Source organism: Schistocerca cancellata, chromosome 5 (genome assembly GCF_023864275.1).
Source record: "Schistocerca cancellata isolate TAMUIC-IGC-003103 chromosome 5, iqSchCanc2.1, whole genome shotgun sequence".
NCBI classification, from domain to species: Eukaryota; Metazoa; Arthropoda; class Insecta; order Orthoptera; family Acrididae; genus Schistocerca; species Schistocerca cancellata.
Window position 1 is genome coordinate 603708534 of NC_064630.1, and position 16619 is coordinate 603725152.

The following is a 16619-nucleotide window of genomic DNA, read 5'->3' on the forward strand; positions in this document are numbered from 1 at the left end:
CCCATCCTATCTACTCTGTAAAAAATAATCTAGTTTTGACCAATACTTGCTCTTGTAGCGGTATGAGACGATTTTTTGAACTACCTGTACGCTCCACACTATCACTTAATAAACAAAATGCTAGCGTACTGAACATGAGACAAGCTGTTTGACAAGACCGAAAGTTTCCTACAAAGCAGAACATAGCATGTCATTTTTAGTTGAGCGATACCTTTCAGACGTAAAAATAACGTCGGTTGTCCCTCAAGGCAATGTAATAGAGCCGTTATTTTTCACGTTATATGGGAACGACCTATTATCGACCGAAGTTACACTTATCATTTCGCGGAAGTTCCTATTGTTTATGATAAAAAATTGCAGCGAAACAGAGAAAGACCTACAGAAAATTGACACTTCATGGATCAGCACTCGACCTTCAGCATAAACATCATCTAACGTACTGCATATTAATAGGCAGAAAAATTCATTATTGTATGATTACATTACCGCAGAACAGTTACTGGAAGCATTCACATCCATTGCTTCTAGCTCTACATCTACAATTCGCAATAACCGTTACGGTACGCGGTGGAGTGTACTTTTGGTATTGGTGTCACTTCCCCCGTTTCCTGTTCCCATAGCGAATGGTTCGCGGGAAGGACGCCCACTAGTAAGCCTCTGAGCGGACGTGAATCTAATTTTATTTTCATAGTCTTTCGTGACGTATGTGTATGTAAGAGGATGTCATATGTTGGCTGGCTCTTCTAGGAACGTGCGCTCTTGGAATTTTAACAGTAAACCACATTGTGATGCAGAACGCCTCCCTCTCAGTGTCTCCCACAGAAATTGCCTGAGCATCTCCGTGATGCTATTGCACTTACTAAATGACACTGTGACGAAAAGTGCTTCTCTTCTTTGGATTTTCTGTATTTTCTCTATCTATCTTATTAAGGATTGGTACGCGTCCCAGACCGCCGGTGAGTATTCAGGAACTGGTTGAACGAGGGTACTGTAAGTTACCTCTTTTACTAATAGGCTAATCTTGAGGTTCTTCCAATGAAATTCATTCTGGCACCGGTGATTAATTTTATGTCGTCGTTCCACTTCAAGTCGCTCTGTACGAATAATACTACATATTTTATGGGAGTAGCTGTTTACAGCGTTCTGCAGCCGCGTAATCACAGATTAATGAGTGTTTCTGTTGACGTATACGAAATATTTACATCTGTTTACGTTGAGGGTTAATAGCCACATCCTGCTCTAAGCCTCGATCGTCTGAAGATTTTCCTGCATTTCATTACAGTTGTCTACCGTTGCTTCTCGGTATACAATAGCATCATCCGCGGATACCTCATGGAACTTTTGACATTATATATTAAGACATTTTAATTTATACTTATTCCGCAAAGGGATAGTCCTACAACTGTTCCAAGGGGTACGCTGGTAATTACTTTTAAGTCTGAAGACATCTTTCCGTTGAGAATGACATGCCATGTTCTGTTTGCTAGAAACTTTTTAATCTAATCAGGCAGTTGGTCTGATATTCCGAAACCCCCTATTTTGTTCATTAGGTGGCAGTACAAAAATGTATCAAACACTTTTTGGAAGTCAAGGAACATGGCATTTAGCTGCGAACCTATATCTGCTGCTATATCGGTCTCATGGGTGAACAGAGAGAGCTTACTTTCACAGGATTTTGATTCCTATAGTGGAGACTTTTGATCTCCAGAAATGTTTCAAAATTCTACAACAGAGTGACGTCAGAGAGCAGAGATGCGGCAACACCATAGTTCTGTGCGTTTCAACTCGACAACCCATCTTGAAGACTTTTTTTTTTCCATGCTCTATGTGTAACTATGTTGGTATCCCGCCATGTCCATTGGTCTTCCCTAGCAGTCGTTTCCTATGCCGTGGTCTCTTATTTCGAGACTGTCGTTTTCTCGTTCGTGAGACGATAAGGTCTGTTCTCCTCAGTCAGAATATAACATAAGCGACTTTTACGATTTTTTTGGAAAAATTAATGAAGCAATCAACACAGATCTTTTTGCGCACTATTTGTTGAGTCTTCGACAGTATCTTCTGATATTCTTAAGAAATTCAGTCGTTATTAAAGTTACTCGGACCAAAATTATATTCCTCCATTATGGAAGTCCTGCAGACTGCAGATCTTATCTGGAATCAAAAACCAAAGAATTTTATTAATCTATGCAATATTGCACATGGAGTAATACCGCAGTTTTTTAAATTTCTCAAACTAATAGAATGGCAGACGTCTGAGATATACATCTTGTTTTGTTGTGTCTAATTGGTCACGTTTCTTGCAACAACTATTGATGAGATGAAAATGAAACAAATTAGCCTATCACTCCTTGCGAAAAGCCCGACAAGTATTTAGGCCAAATTTCAGAGAGTTATCTTAATTAACGGGCCAACGATCCATTTAGTCAGCTAGAAATACAGTGTGAAACAATTTTGGAAAAAGACGTTTAGCACTTCATCTTTTTCTGTGTCATCCTATGTTTCGTTGCCATTATGGTCACAGAGGGTCAGGATAGATGGGCGTTTACCGATGAAACATACGATTAAAACTTATTAGCATTTTCTATCAAGTCAGGCGATAGAATTTTTCTTTCGAGTTCCACGCATGATTCGCTTTTCGCCAATTTTGGTGTAGTTCACTTTTTTGTTTGTCTTGTCGTGGCCTCACACGGGATAGAGAGAAGACAATGGGTTACAGGTAAGTCTGCAACATCCAAGCGATTAGGAGTAAATGCAGAAGACAAAGTTGTAGTGGAAGTAGGTTGATTGCTTGGATCAGCGCGAAATACTGTCACAGGTCACGTACGACAGGCGTCGATTTTGGGATTCGATAGGATACTTGCAGCAGGAGACAAGGATACTAAGGAATCTCATTAACATTATTTGATTGCAATGAGACTAACTACTACACTGAATGTCAGTTCTAAACTTTAGAAAAAGTAAAGGAGGCAATTGGCTGTTCAGTGAAGTCACTATTTGAGCCCCTGGCGTGAGAGCTAACAGAAATACCAATCACTAGCAACATTGTAAAGTACGAACTTTGAGAGCAGCTCTGCAGAAGAAAAAAACAGGACTGTCGGAGCCTCACTGATGCTGGCGACGAGCCACGCTGAGTTGGCGTCCCAGTGATCTGACCGAGATCTCTGTCCGAATATAAAAAAAAAAAAATTCGACAATTGTGGAGGCGCACTATTTCTCCCTTCCTATTGTAGGCCCATCGTTCCAGTGGCACATCGCAGGCTTCGGCAAAACTGACCAACGGTTCATCTCTTCCAGTGCAAAAAAAGGTTCAAATGGCTCTGAGCACTATGGGACTTAACTTCTGAGGTCATCAGTCCCCTAGAACTTAGAGCTACTTAAACCTAACTAACCTAAGGTCATCCCACACATCCATGCCCGAGGCAGGATTCGAACTTGAGACCGTAGCGGTCGCGCGGTTCCGGACTGTAGTGCCTAGAACCGCTAGGCCACACCGGCCGGCCTTCCAGTGCACGTCTAGCCAACAACATTCACAACATTCAGATTCTCAGATTCTCCCTCCCCCCCTCCCCCGCCCATTCGGTAGGTAGGCATGTTTCTGCAATAGCTGTCAGCTGATACCTAAATGTCACTGCCCTTCTTGCTACGAGTGGCAGTGTTTCACGCCACCTGGCCCCGGCCAGGGGTCTCTCGTGAGTGTGGACCGCTGCTGTAGCACTCCGACCAGTGTAAAACCTCTGACGTTGCGGTTCTCAGGCGCAAGTATCAAGCTAGCTGCCTCTCCTTAGACGTGCGTCTTCTAATGTGACGCCTTACAAGAGTGTCTTGGTGGGAGATGGAGTTATCAGCTAGTTCTCTAAAGCGAAACTTCTTCCTTAGAACAGCAGCCCAGAGCGTTTGCAATTCTCAGGTCCGCAGCGTTACTCTTTACTTCCGTTAACCTAAACGCTAACACATTTGCCTGATCTCTACATCGTATCTTTGATTTCATATTTTGGGATGCTATCGCTGGCTTCCAACACCCTTAAGCTTAACACGGTATAAGTCAATATATCGTAAATACAATGAAGCGCCAAAGAAACTGGTATAGGTATGCGTATACAAATATAGAGATACGTAAATAGGCAGGATACGGCGCTGCGGTGGGCTACGCCTATATAAGACAACAAGTGTCTGGCACAGTTGTTAGATCGGTTACTGCTGCGACAATGGCAGGTTATCAAGATTTAAGTGAGTTTGAACGCCGTGTTACAGTACGCGCACGAGCGTAGGAACACGGCATCTCGGAGGTAGGCTTCAAGTGGGGATTTTCCCGTATGACCGTTTCACGAGTGTGCCGTGAATATCAGGAATACGGTAAAACATCAAATCTTCAACATCGCTGTGGCCGGAAAAAGATCCTGAAGAGAATCTTTCAGCGTGACAGAAGTTCAACGCTTCCCCTAATTGCTGCAGATTTCAGTGCTGGACCATCAACAAGTGTCAGCATGTGAACCATTCAACAAAACATCATCGATATGGGCTTTCGGAGCTGAAGGTACACTCGTGCATCGTTGATAACTGTACGACACTAATCCTTGAAACATCCCCTTAGAAAAATATTAAATGACTATGCTGATAAACCTCTTACGTTATTTGATTTTGTTCGATTCCCGGCGGGGTAGGGGATTTTCTCTGCCTCGTGATGACTGGGTGTTGTGTGATGTCCTTAGGTTAGTTAGGTTTAAGTAGTCCTAAGTTCTAGGGGACTGATGACCATAGATATTAAGTCCCATAGTGCTCAGAGCCATTTGAACCATTTTCGTTATTTGATTTTCAAACAGCTGAGTAGAACTGAAGGTACTCAGACATTTCTCTCTCTACTTATTCTGATCAAAACTAAACTGACACACAATATTTTTTTCTTTAGCGTAACACAATATGACTTTCAATAATCCCTACAAAAGAATGGCCGTGACTAACAATAACCTATACCTTTCATGAATCACTTACCTCGCAAAAATCTTCGTTACTCGAATTACTGCAATACAGCGATGGTCAATACTGCCAGCTAAATAAAAGATTCTAACTACTGATAGGCATACTTAGCAAATGAAAGATTTTGATAGAGAACAAACAATTTATTTACCTTAATAATATTCAAAAGTCATTATATATATATATATATATATATATATATATATATATATATATATACATATATATATATCAGTTCATGATATGCAGTATTAGAAATTTACTCTTCCTGATGGACACACGACCAGATCGTCCGCTCTCAAAATTCTGCCAACTCTCTCCCCACATCCACCACTGCTGGCGGCTCATCTCCAACTGCGCAACGCTACGCGCTGTTCACATCCAACTGCCCAACACTACAATAGCGAATATTCCAACAATGTCAACCAGCCACAGAGTGCACATAGCACAGCCAGTGGTTTTGATACAGAGCGCTACGTGACGTTACCAACATAAAAACCTTAACAGCCTACTTACAACTTTACACCTTGTCTGGGACCGTCAACAATGTTGCCTGGTCCAACGAGTCTCGTTTCAAATTTTATGGAGCGGATGGACGTGTACGGGTATGCAGACAACCTCATGAATCCATGGACCCTGCATGTCAGTAGCGGACTGTCCAAGGTGGTGGAGGATTTGTAATGGTGTGGGGCGTGTGCTGTTGAAGTGATATGGGACCTCTGATACGTCTAGATACAACTCTGTTAGGTGACACTATGTAAGCATCCTGCATGATCACCTCCATCCATGTCCATCATGCATTCCGACAGACTTTGGCAATTCCAGCAGGTCAATGCGACACCCCACACGTCCAGAATTACTACAGAGTGGATCGAGGAACACTCTTCTGAGTTTAAGCGCTTCCGCTGGCCACCAAACTCCCCAGATATTGTGCGTATCTGGGATGCCTAGCAACGAGCTGTTCGGGAGCGTTCTTGATCCACTCGTACTCTTACGTATTTATGGATAGTTCAAAATGGTTCAAATGGCTCTAAGCACTATGGGACTTAACATCTGAGGTCATCAGTCTCCTAGACTTACAACTACTTAAACCTAACTAAGCTAAGGACATCACACACATCCATGCCCGAGGCAGGATTCAAACCTGCGACAGTAGCAGCAGCGCGGTTCCGGACTGAAGCGCCTAGAACCTCTCTTCCACAGCGGCCGGCATTTACGGATGGCCCTGCATGATTCATGGTGTCAGTTCATTCCAGCACAGCTTCACACATTAGTCGAATCCATGCCACGTCGTATTGCGGCACTTCTGCTTGCTCGATGGGTCCCTACAGGATGTTAGGCAGGTGTACCAGTAGTTTTGGCTCTTCAGTGTATATAGTTACCTGTGAGACTTTGGGTCTGTTTAAATTTGCTGTGAAGCTGTCTTTGCTTTCGTAGCAGGTTTCTGAAGTGATTGGCAACGAAATATCCCTTAAGTGCTCCCCCGTTTTGAAACACACTCTAAACAATCTTGCATTTTTTACCTGTAGATGTGGATGTAGGCACAATTCGTGTATTACAACAGTTAGGTATTGGTATGCTCGCAGTAATCGCGCCAGAAAAGATCGGTGTTCGATTCTCGTCTTCCTCGCGTCGTATTGCACTTGAAACTCGCCGAGTGACCGGGCGCGCTCCCCGGACCCGGCGGGCTCTAGTTCGCGGCCGCGCCGCCGGTGTCGCCCGGACCCAGGCAGCGAACGGCCACGGACGCGAGACGCCGCGGCAGACGGCCGCCGCTGCCAGCTGCGCGCAGTCAGTGCTCGGTTGGCGCTGTGGTCGTGCGGGCGCGCTCCGAACCACGCCGAGTGCCTCCTCTCCTCGAGAGCCCCGCCGCGCTCCCTTCCGATCCCCCTGGGCCCTCCCCGACTCCCGCCACCCGAAGAACGCGCAGTGTGTCCGTCTCCCGCATCCCGACTCCTCCGTGTTCGTGTGCTACTCTCGTGTGTTACTGCAACAATAGTGTGTCTGCGAAACGACGCGGCAGCGACCGACTTCGGAAACCCGACGCTGCCGCGATTTTCGAACGACATCACAGTGTTGTCGCTGTCTTCCGAAGACAACGTCGGCCGTTGGAAACGTAAGGTATGCTCTCACTTACGGACATCTCGAAGTGAAAACTACTGTAAACACTCCATCAGAATATACTTCTCTCTTTGCCTCAGGGCAAGAAATGGGGCAGTAATGAATAACAACCTGTTTCGCAGCTTCTGTCCAACTAACTGACTAGCTACTGATATCACAATTTACTCGACATTTTTAGGTATGATGGTATGAAGACCTTTTGCAATAAATAAAAGTCTAGATAAAGTTTCTATTAACCATTATTACTGGTTTGTCCGCATTGGCGCACCTTCGAATTTAACGTTAAATTGCAGAACTGTTGCTACCACCGGCGTCAGCTGATGTTTGGCCACTTGTAGCAACGAACATCAGCTGGCGACTACCTTACCAACAATCCTGTATTTTAGTGTTAAGGCTGAAAATGGCCTAATTCCTCCGAAACACTTAATAACAGTTAATGAAAACTTGTCTTAGACTGTTGACAAAATTTTATCTTTAGTAGATCTTCCACCAGAGTATATAGTGATTATATGGGATGATAAACACAATAAAGCACGTCACGTGAGTAAAAATCAGCCCTGGATTCTTTATAAACAAATACTCGAGCAGATTTCACGTCTGTGGAAACAAAGTGACAAATAGCGTCGGTTGCCAGAATCCTGTTTATGGCATGTTTTCCATTGAGAGTGATGATACACAACACTTGCAAGGAAATATACTTCTGTGAATAACTCTCTGTGGGGTAGCGACATTGAGAAAATTGTAAGGATTACCTCGATGCTTCGACAGGAATAAGCAGACGATGGAAATGTTAATATATGCTCTAACACAAATCTAGAAACTTGGCGTTTAACGCCACATTCAACGCAGACAGAATGCAGGGGAAGCTTTGGTTGCTGCTGTAGGAACATTAATTACTTTTTTTTAAGTGTCAACAATATAAGTACAAAATGGACTCATCTGCTCCTTCGTAGGACAGCTGATGGAAGCAAACTGATTTTCGTACAGCAGCACAATTTTTCTAGTTTTAAAATGAGGGTACAAAGTCATGCAATTTGAGCTATAGTTATTCTAAAATAATGACAGCACGCAGCTAATTTTTTAAAAATTTTAATCAAATTTTTTGTTTACAATTTAAGTACATGATCTACTCATCTGTAATGTCATAGGACAGCTTTTGGAAACCACAAGTTTTTAGTTCAACAGCATTATTTTCTACCCTCATAATGAGCGTAGACAGTCGCGTAAGTGCAGCAATAATTTTTCTGAAATTTTTATTTATTTATGAACTGTTCTGAATTTAAATGCATAATCATCTCACCTACTCTTTCATAGGACAGCTGATGGAGGCCAACGAATATTCGTAGAACAGCAAAATTTTTCCAGTCTAGCAGTGAGCGTTCGCATTCGTATAATTCGGGCTGTAGTGTTTCTGAAATAATGATGTAGTACACTGGCTTCTAACTCTACAGGAAGTACATTAAACCGAAAAAAACTCGCTTGTCGAAGAGGAACGTGATTTCCGGTCACAAATGTTCGGCTGGGCCCCAGACTCATTCTCGCCTCAGAGCTGGATGCATTCGCAGTGCGCCACCATAGCATTAACGTCAGCATGTCCTCTCCCGATAGGTGGATGCTGTTTAATTGAGGCGGTAGGAGATGCGTCATTAGGAGCCGCCTAGCCTTGGTAATGAACTTTTGATGAGGAAATGCTACCTTGCACGGTCTTTCGTTAGCGCAGAGCAAAGACCAGATGGACACCGCAGCACTCCACACACGGTAGTTCCGAGTGTTCCCAGCGACCAAGCGGCGAACGGCACGCAGCCTTGCAGTAACGAACTGCTCATTACGTAACGTAATATCGTTTTAATGCGGTGCTTCCCGCCTCGCCGGGCAGGCAAGTCGCGGACTGTCGAAAACTACGGACGGCCTCTGCAATTGGGACGACTAATGACCGCACGTTATTTCTGGTCACATGCTAGTGTTTTCCTTCTCTGGCGGGACTCGTGCAAACTCCAACTTGGGATGGTAGCGACCTGCAGAGAATGAGTAGGTCAAGCCCCATCGATTTCATTTCATTATAATGAGCTATTGATTTCGAGAGGCATTACTCCTTGGATAATGGATTACAGAATCTGAACTTCCGCTCTTCTCGGGTTTTGTTGTCGAAACAAATGCTCCAACAACAGCTGTGCATCTCATTATATCTGTCCAGGGGGTTAAACCTGTAATTTGGGTTTGTGAATCACAAATGATAGTGTCGAAAATCTGATACTGTGCAATTATGGATTCAGCGGAAGGAAGTTACGGTGCCCGATACTTTCTTTCGGAAATTCATTACATTTCTCGCCTAGGGAACAACATACACGTAAATTATTCATAGCCAAAGTTTTGTTGTGAAGTATGTTGACTGACACATGGTCTTATGTTCAATATGATTTCATTCAATCTTACTTTAGAATTGATTTTCTGATATGCGTTGCGAAATATGTGGTACATTATGTCGTTTTTTAGTGCACAGTAGTCAAGTACTTGCACCAGGACGGCTGTATTGAAACGTAGTTATTTTTTGCATATTTTCACCTCAGACTGTTAGTAATAGCTTTACCAACGGAACAATATAAAGTGTTGGTGAAATACTGATGTAGCTATAGGGCTTTGTGAAAAGACGTCGTTCAAAAAAGTTTTGTAAATGGACTGCCAAACTATTTTTGTTGGATTAGCACCAAAAAATTATACATTTTATTTATAATCAGAACGACATTTAGTTATAAGCTAATAATATTCGAAGACATATAAGTCGCCTATTTGAGGTAAGTTGGAATACATTCCTGTGAATCTCCAAGAATAGAGCTAAAAAAAATCATGCATTAATTTTATTTCGAATCGAGGTTAAGAATTCATTGCCATCAAAGTGCAAAGTGCGCCACTAGGCAACATACTTCATTTTATTTTTTTCGTACCCTGTCTAATATTAAAATCACCTTAGTTATCTTTTACAGTTTTAGTAATTACAGATTGTCGCTTGTTAGGGAGAATTTTGTTACCAACTTTAGGATGTTCTTTAATTTCCTGCTACACTCACCCAGCTCTTGCCTAATACAAAAAATACTATTACTACCTGTAAGAGTTTGCAAACAGTTCTTTCATTTCGGCGATGTTTGAATAAGAAGTGCTTCGTGAATTCTTACCTAAATTTTCGTTCACTAAGGTTTGGTGTACATGCTACGCCTCTTAATTAAGAACCTTTCATAAAGCGTAATCGTTGACTATAACTGATATGTTCATATTTTTAACCAGTTAACCAATATTTTCATTTCCTCTTTTAGAAGATCAGGTATTTTTATCGCTCCAATTCAACTTTGGTGCAATATTTTTAATTTTCTTACCGACCGTCTTGGAAACTCATCAAAATTATCCAGCCACTAATAACATCAGTATATTGTATTCGGTATCATGATAATATCACCATAAATCTAAGAAAGTAGCCTTAAAATGAAAATAGTGAAACTTAAAAAAGCAATTTGCTTCTCTTGTTTAAAAAGAAAGCATTTTTACATTTACTCGTCGTCAACAACTTCCTTCGTAGTGGTTGAAAGCTCTTTTGTGCTCTTTGTTTTTCATTATCGAAGATTAGGAGTCTGGAGCTTCCTTCCCCCTGAAATAATAGATATCTATGATTCATTAAACATGAATATGTAACCGCATTCCAGCTTCTTAAAACTGTGCGTTGGAGAAAAAATTGAAAATCATTACAGGGTAGCAAAGTGACATATATTAGTAGAAAATGGAATAAGGAATAGTGGAAGTTCTGTTTTCAGTAAAAACTCAAGAATGACAGTTTGTTTTCACGTGTCTCCAGTATTTCAGCTTCGTCTGTTTTTGATCGATTGGAAGACGTCCATAATTCCGTCAAAGTCTGCAGACAGCAAGGATGAGTCTGCAGATTACAGAACCATCGCCTCGCACTCTCTCACTGGGTAAACTCCCTGAAGAAACGTGGGCGCCGGCCAAGACTAATACACGGCTTGCAATTATTGAGTCTGTCCATCCCGTACTGTTTGTTCCTCCACGTCCCAGGGTGTGTTTTCGCTTCGTCGCAGTATTTCGCCTCTATTTCCGCCTGCACTGTACAAACAAATTTCCCTTATATCCCTCCACGCTGTGGCTCGTGAGATCGATAACAGGGAAGAATGCCTCAGCAAGGGCTTTCAGATTGACCTACTCCATTGTTGTCGTTGGCAGTGTGTCTGCGAATTCATAAAGGTCTGACCTCATTTCGGACAGATTTTCCTTTCGTAACATTGCCAATGGGATGGAGGTAAATTTCGGTGACGAACATTGCCCATCAGTGTCATAATAACAGCACGAAAACAGTCTAACCGTTTTCAGCGAAATCGTCAGTTTCACAATTCATATTCACAGCAGCTGAGCAACAAAAACTTCCATGGATAATTAGCAACATAAACATACCTGTCCTTCAAGTAAACAAGTAACAAATTGGTAACAAGTGAATGTGATACAATAGCACGTGATACGTTGATAGTTTCTGCAAATAGACCGAGAAACTTTGGCAGCTCATTCTAACAAACGTCGTTCCTAGATACGTATCAAAGCTTCGGTATAACAACGGGCGAAGTATATAGTTTCATGTTACAGGTTACGTTACATATTTCCAGAGAGTTCCGAACTAAAGTTTACAGCGTTCGGAGTGATAGTGGAGGAAACTGTAGAAACCAAAATGCCATATTCAGGCCTGCACGATCGATACTAGTTCTTAGATCTCAACCTCTAATGGTTAACAAGAATTTCAGGCAGTAAATATGCCTACCTGCTGTTTGAAGCTGAGTCGAACTTTCAAAGCCTGTAGGTTTTGGCCTGTTTAATAAGAAATTCATGCAGTAAATATCCCTGTTTTCTATTTGTCTAATAAACATACAAATTAGTGAACTGTAACTGATGCAGTTTGCCATAGGTACATTTATAAGTGTTTCAGTTTTGTTCGTGACATTAAAATATACGGTAATAAAATTTGATCATAAAATGCAAGCGTACTCAGCCAATGTCACTTTCTAGCCCATCTTTAGTTTTTGGGAGTCAGGCCGTCCTCTGACACAATTTATGAACTTTCGGCGGCCTGCTCTGCAGATTCCGGAGCCATTGACTGATAACTTTGACTACTATTGTTTCCAACGATATCTCCCGCAGTAGCAGACGAAGGGGGAAAAAAAATTCGAAATCCAGTTCAAATGTGTTTCAAAGGAAGTCAGTAGTAAAATGGACTAGTTTTCCATAGAGGAGATCCAAATGAAGTATGCTTTTTATTCCTCATTTTCTGTAGATACTTGGGAGGAGGCATTTTCAGAAATCCGCCATATATGCTGAGAGATTGCAGGTCTTCTTTTTCACTAAGGAGCACTGCACAACCTTACATATCAATATGTTTGTGGTTATCAAAATGCTTGCTTTGCTGTAGACATACTTATATTCTCAAGAGTGTTGACTGACACGTGGCCTTATGTGCAATATGTGTTCATTCAATTTTACTTTACACCACATAGCGTACGAGTGGCTTCGCTTATGTGCGTTCTCAAGTATGTGACCAGCTGTCAGGGTTTTAGTGCACAGTAGGTTAGTCAAATACATACATTAAGAGGGCTCTATTAAAATGTGGTTACTTTCTGTATTTTTTACGCCTGACTGTTGATAATATTTTACTCGCGAAAGATTTCAAACTATAGGTAAAATATTGGTCTAGATATACAAGTCTGTGAAAATATGTCATTTAGGAAAGTCTTACAAATGAACTGCCTGACAGCAGACAGTAGAGTTATTGTTAATTTGGCACCAAAACAATTATGCATTCTCTTGGCAACTGGATTACCGTTGTGTTACGAGCTATTGATATCTGATTTGAGAGTACGTTTCTTGCAAAGAGTACAAGAATAAATTTTTTTGGTGGCAACATGGTAAAAGAAGTTTCCCCAGTAAACCTCGGAAAATGATGTACAAATTTCCTACACAATCATGTACGGGAGGAATTTTGAACTACAAATCTGAATAGGTATTCAAAGTGATAAAATGATGAATGTGGCCAAAAAACGTGACAGCAGTGGAAGTTTATTGCGTATGTAACCGTGCATTAAATGTATCTCAGCAGTGCTAAAAATCTTTATTTGTGTACTGGTGTTAAAATTTTTAGATAATTTTTACCAAACGACATGGATAAACACTGTTATACACGTGTTTACAGATCTGAAGAGAAAGTTGGTTTTGCTCGTTGCTTATAGCTGTAAGTTAAAACATAGAATTCATGTTCCTGAAGATTTCGTAAATTGAGATGAAACGTAGCTTAAACGAAAATTCAGATTTCTGTGTTCGCCAACGATACATAATTGGAGATGTACAGACGCAGCAAGCGAATACCAAAACCACATAAATCCATTCGAAAGTATTTTTCACTGTTCATACAACAAATACACTTTAAATTCATGTTTTCGGTACACGTAAATAACCGTTTCACGAAAGTCAAACAGGTGCCTGATAATTCACCGAACCCCTATGCCACAAAGGAGAGGAGATAGTCTCTTGTTTGTCTTTCTCCCGTATTTTCCAAAATTTTAACGCATATGCCGAAAGGCTTGCCGATGTTTGAAGCTGGTTTAGATAAAATATGGATCAGAATTCTAGAAATTACTGACTCAAAGCGAAGTGAAACCGTCGGAACGTAATGAGAGTGGCAGGTTTTCCCCCAACATAAAAATCGTTATTTGCTGTTACTGAGACGGTTACTCTTACTTGACATTAATTACAGTTAATAGTGAAATCTTCAGCCTTCTGACAGATTTTTCGATTATTCGTTATTATTTCCAGTAGGAATGCACATTTGCTCTTCACAAATTATGGTAAGTGCTGTAGAGACGGAATATGAACGATAGGAAATAAATAATTTTTGTAACTAGTTGCTTCATCGAGTACCTAATGGTTGGATGACGGCCAGTATTGCGTGTTAGCTCGTCCCCTTATTCAGGATGCGCAGCGCAGTTTAACTAGTTTATTACATAACTTGTATTTTTTATTTATTTATTGGGTGTTAAAAGCTATATACACAGCAAACATGACTTGTGTGGTCGAGTACGATCACCGAGCTGGAAGTTACAGTCCCCTTCAGATAAGTGTGTAGTTAAAAATGGAAGCTGCTAATATTCTACTGCACTTTTTCATAGGAGATCAAGTGCATTTCAGGAAATCTAGAATTTATTCCTTCAAAAAATTTCAAAATAATTTTATATGTATTTAATGAATTTGATTCTCACGATGGGTTTCGAACTGAGTGCCAATAATTTTTGTTTAAGGAGTATGGGGCAGCATACTGAATGTTCTCTAGGCACTCTCCCCCCCCCCCCCCTCCCTCTCCTGCCACGAAACACAAGGAACGGCCTTTTAAAGTACTTATCCTCCACTAAAATACTAAAAATCCTATTGAAAGATGAGTGCAGGAGGTCTTACGCTTATAAGTGTCTAAATTATCGTACAATGAACTTCACCCTTAAGGTACCCTGAACCGCAGCACCATGGAGTCTAACGACTTGATACTTTTACACTTGTCTTCTACCTCGCTATCGTTTTTGATTCATTCGGTGAGCTGATGAGTTAGTCGCTGTTAAACACAATCACAGTGGGCGGTATAAAGAACACGTGACTAACGAATGAGATCCCTTAAAGAAGAAAACACCCGAGACCTTAAACTGACGAAAGAGAAAATCAAAATAAGCAAAATTTAAAGATTCCACTTAACAGTAACAAAATAACTTTGTCGTATGATGACTTTAAGTGTGTCATCATAATTATTTCGCGGCCCAATGCTTACAGTGTGGAGGACAGCGTACACCTTCAACTGACAGCGAAATTTTCACTTATTGTTAGTTCTTCCAACATTTTTCTTCGGTACAAAGGGCATCCCTAACTCTCAGCATTATTTAATTACGTCAGACTACCACTTACACGAAATTTCACAATCGATGGAGGAACTCCTGCTGGTAAATTATGACCATTTGAAAATGGCTGAAGGACGGAAAATGGACTTGGCGAAATTTTTATGCCAATGATGCTGCTAATGAATAAAAGAGTTTTCAGTTGTATTCACTGTGACATGTGGCATTCCATCGATATGAGTCATCTCAGCGTTGCTCCACATTAATAAGACAAAGTGTGGGAACCGAAGTAACGGACCATGTCTAACGTATTCATCAGTACACCACTTAATGCCACTGCAGGAACGAATCTAGTGAATGGAAAGTACGGAAGCACTTATTGTTTGTGTAAACTTGAGAACCAATCACTTTAAATTTTAAAAAACTGTTTGAAGCTGTAACAACCTTTCACACGAGTCGGTTATGTGACTTTACACAATGAACCTTTACTTCTGCTTTTCTCAGGTCAGCGAATGTTCGGCCAGACAAAAGATTCGTGCCTGCAGTTACGCTTAATTGGAGACTTAAAAGATAATGCTGTAAATCAGGTGAATTATACAAGAAGTTCCATATTCTGACACACAATATTCGTTACGTGCTGGAGGTCATGTTGACGAAGTCTTACAGTTACTATGTTAGTCGCGTCAAATACTTTACTTTTTTTAAATCACTATACTGGCTGTAAAAATTTTGTTATAATATGTCATGACTTAAGTTTTCCTTTCCTTACAGTACATCTGTTGTGCAATTATCGAATAATTAAGAGCATGGTATTCTTGTACATATGGCGTTACTAGAGTTACAGCCATCTATATCTGCATCTACATAGATACTCCGCAAGCCACCGTACGCTAGGTGGGGGAGGGTACACTGCATCACTACTTGTCCTCTCCTCTTCTGCTTCACTCGAAAATAGAGCGAGGGCAAAACAACTGTATATGTAGATCACTTGTCCGCGGAAGACAAAGGTCCTGAGTTCGAGTCTCAGTCCGGCACACAGTTTTAATCTGCCAGGAAATTTCATGTCAGCGCACACTCCGCTGCAGAGTGAAAATTTCATTCTGGAAACAACTGTATGTACGCCTCCGTATGAGCCCTAAGTTCTCGTAACTTATCTTCATGGTCCTTACGCGCGATGCACGTTGGCGGTATTAGAATTGTTCGGTAGTCAGCTTCCGATGCCGGTTCTCTAAATCTTCTCAACAGTGTTTCTGGAAAACAGCGTCGCTTTCCGTCCAGGAATTCCCATTTGAGTTCCCGAAGAATCTCCGTAACACATACGTGTGGTTCGAACCTACCGATAACAAATATAGCCGCCCGCTTCTGAACTGCTTCGATCACTTCCTTCAATCCGACCTGGTGCGGATCCCAAACACTCGAGCAGTACTCAAGAATAGGTCGCACCACCGTCCTATGTGCGGTCTCCTTTACAGATGAACCACTCTCTCCTAAAGGTACCCCAATAAACCGAATTCGACTACTTTCCTTCCCTACCACAGTTTTCAGATGTTTGTTCCATCTCAAATCGCTTTGCAACGTTACGCCCAGATATATATACTAGTAACACAGTAT

At 41.4% G+C, this 16619-nt stretch overlaps 1 protein-coding gene across 2 annotated transcripts in view; it reads left to right on the forward strand.

Annotated features, from left to right (window-relative positions):
• Positions 1-6754: 6754 nt before the first annotated feature.
• LOC126188023 (uncharacterized protein C6orf132 homolog) overlaps positions 6755-16619 on the forward strand; it is a 289046-nt gene continuing 279181 nt past the window's right edge. The window contains exon 1 of one of the 2 annotated variants that reach the window (XM_049929441.1): positions 6755-7095. The gene's annotated coding sequence lies outside the window, so the exon portion shown is untranslated. The remainder of the gene's footprint in view (positions 7096-16619) is intronic. The other variant, XM_049929442.1, reaches the window with a different exon arrangement.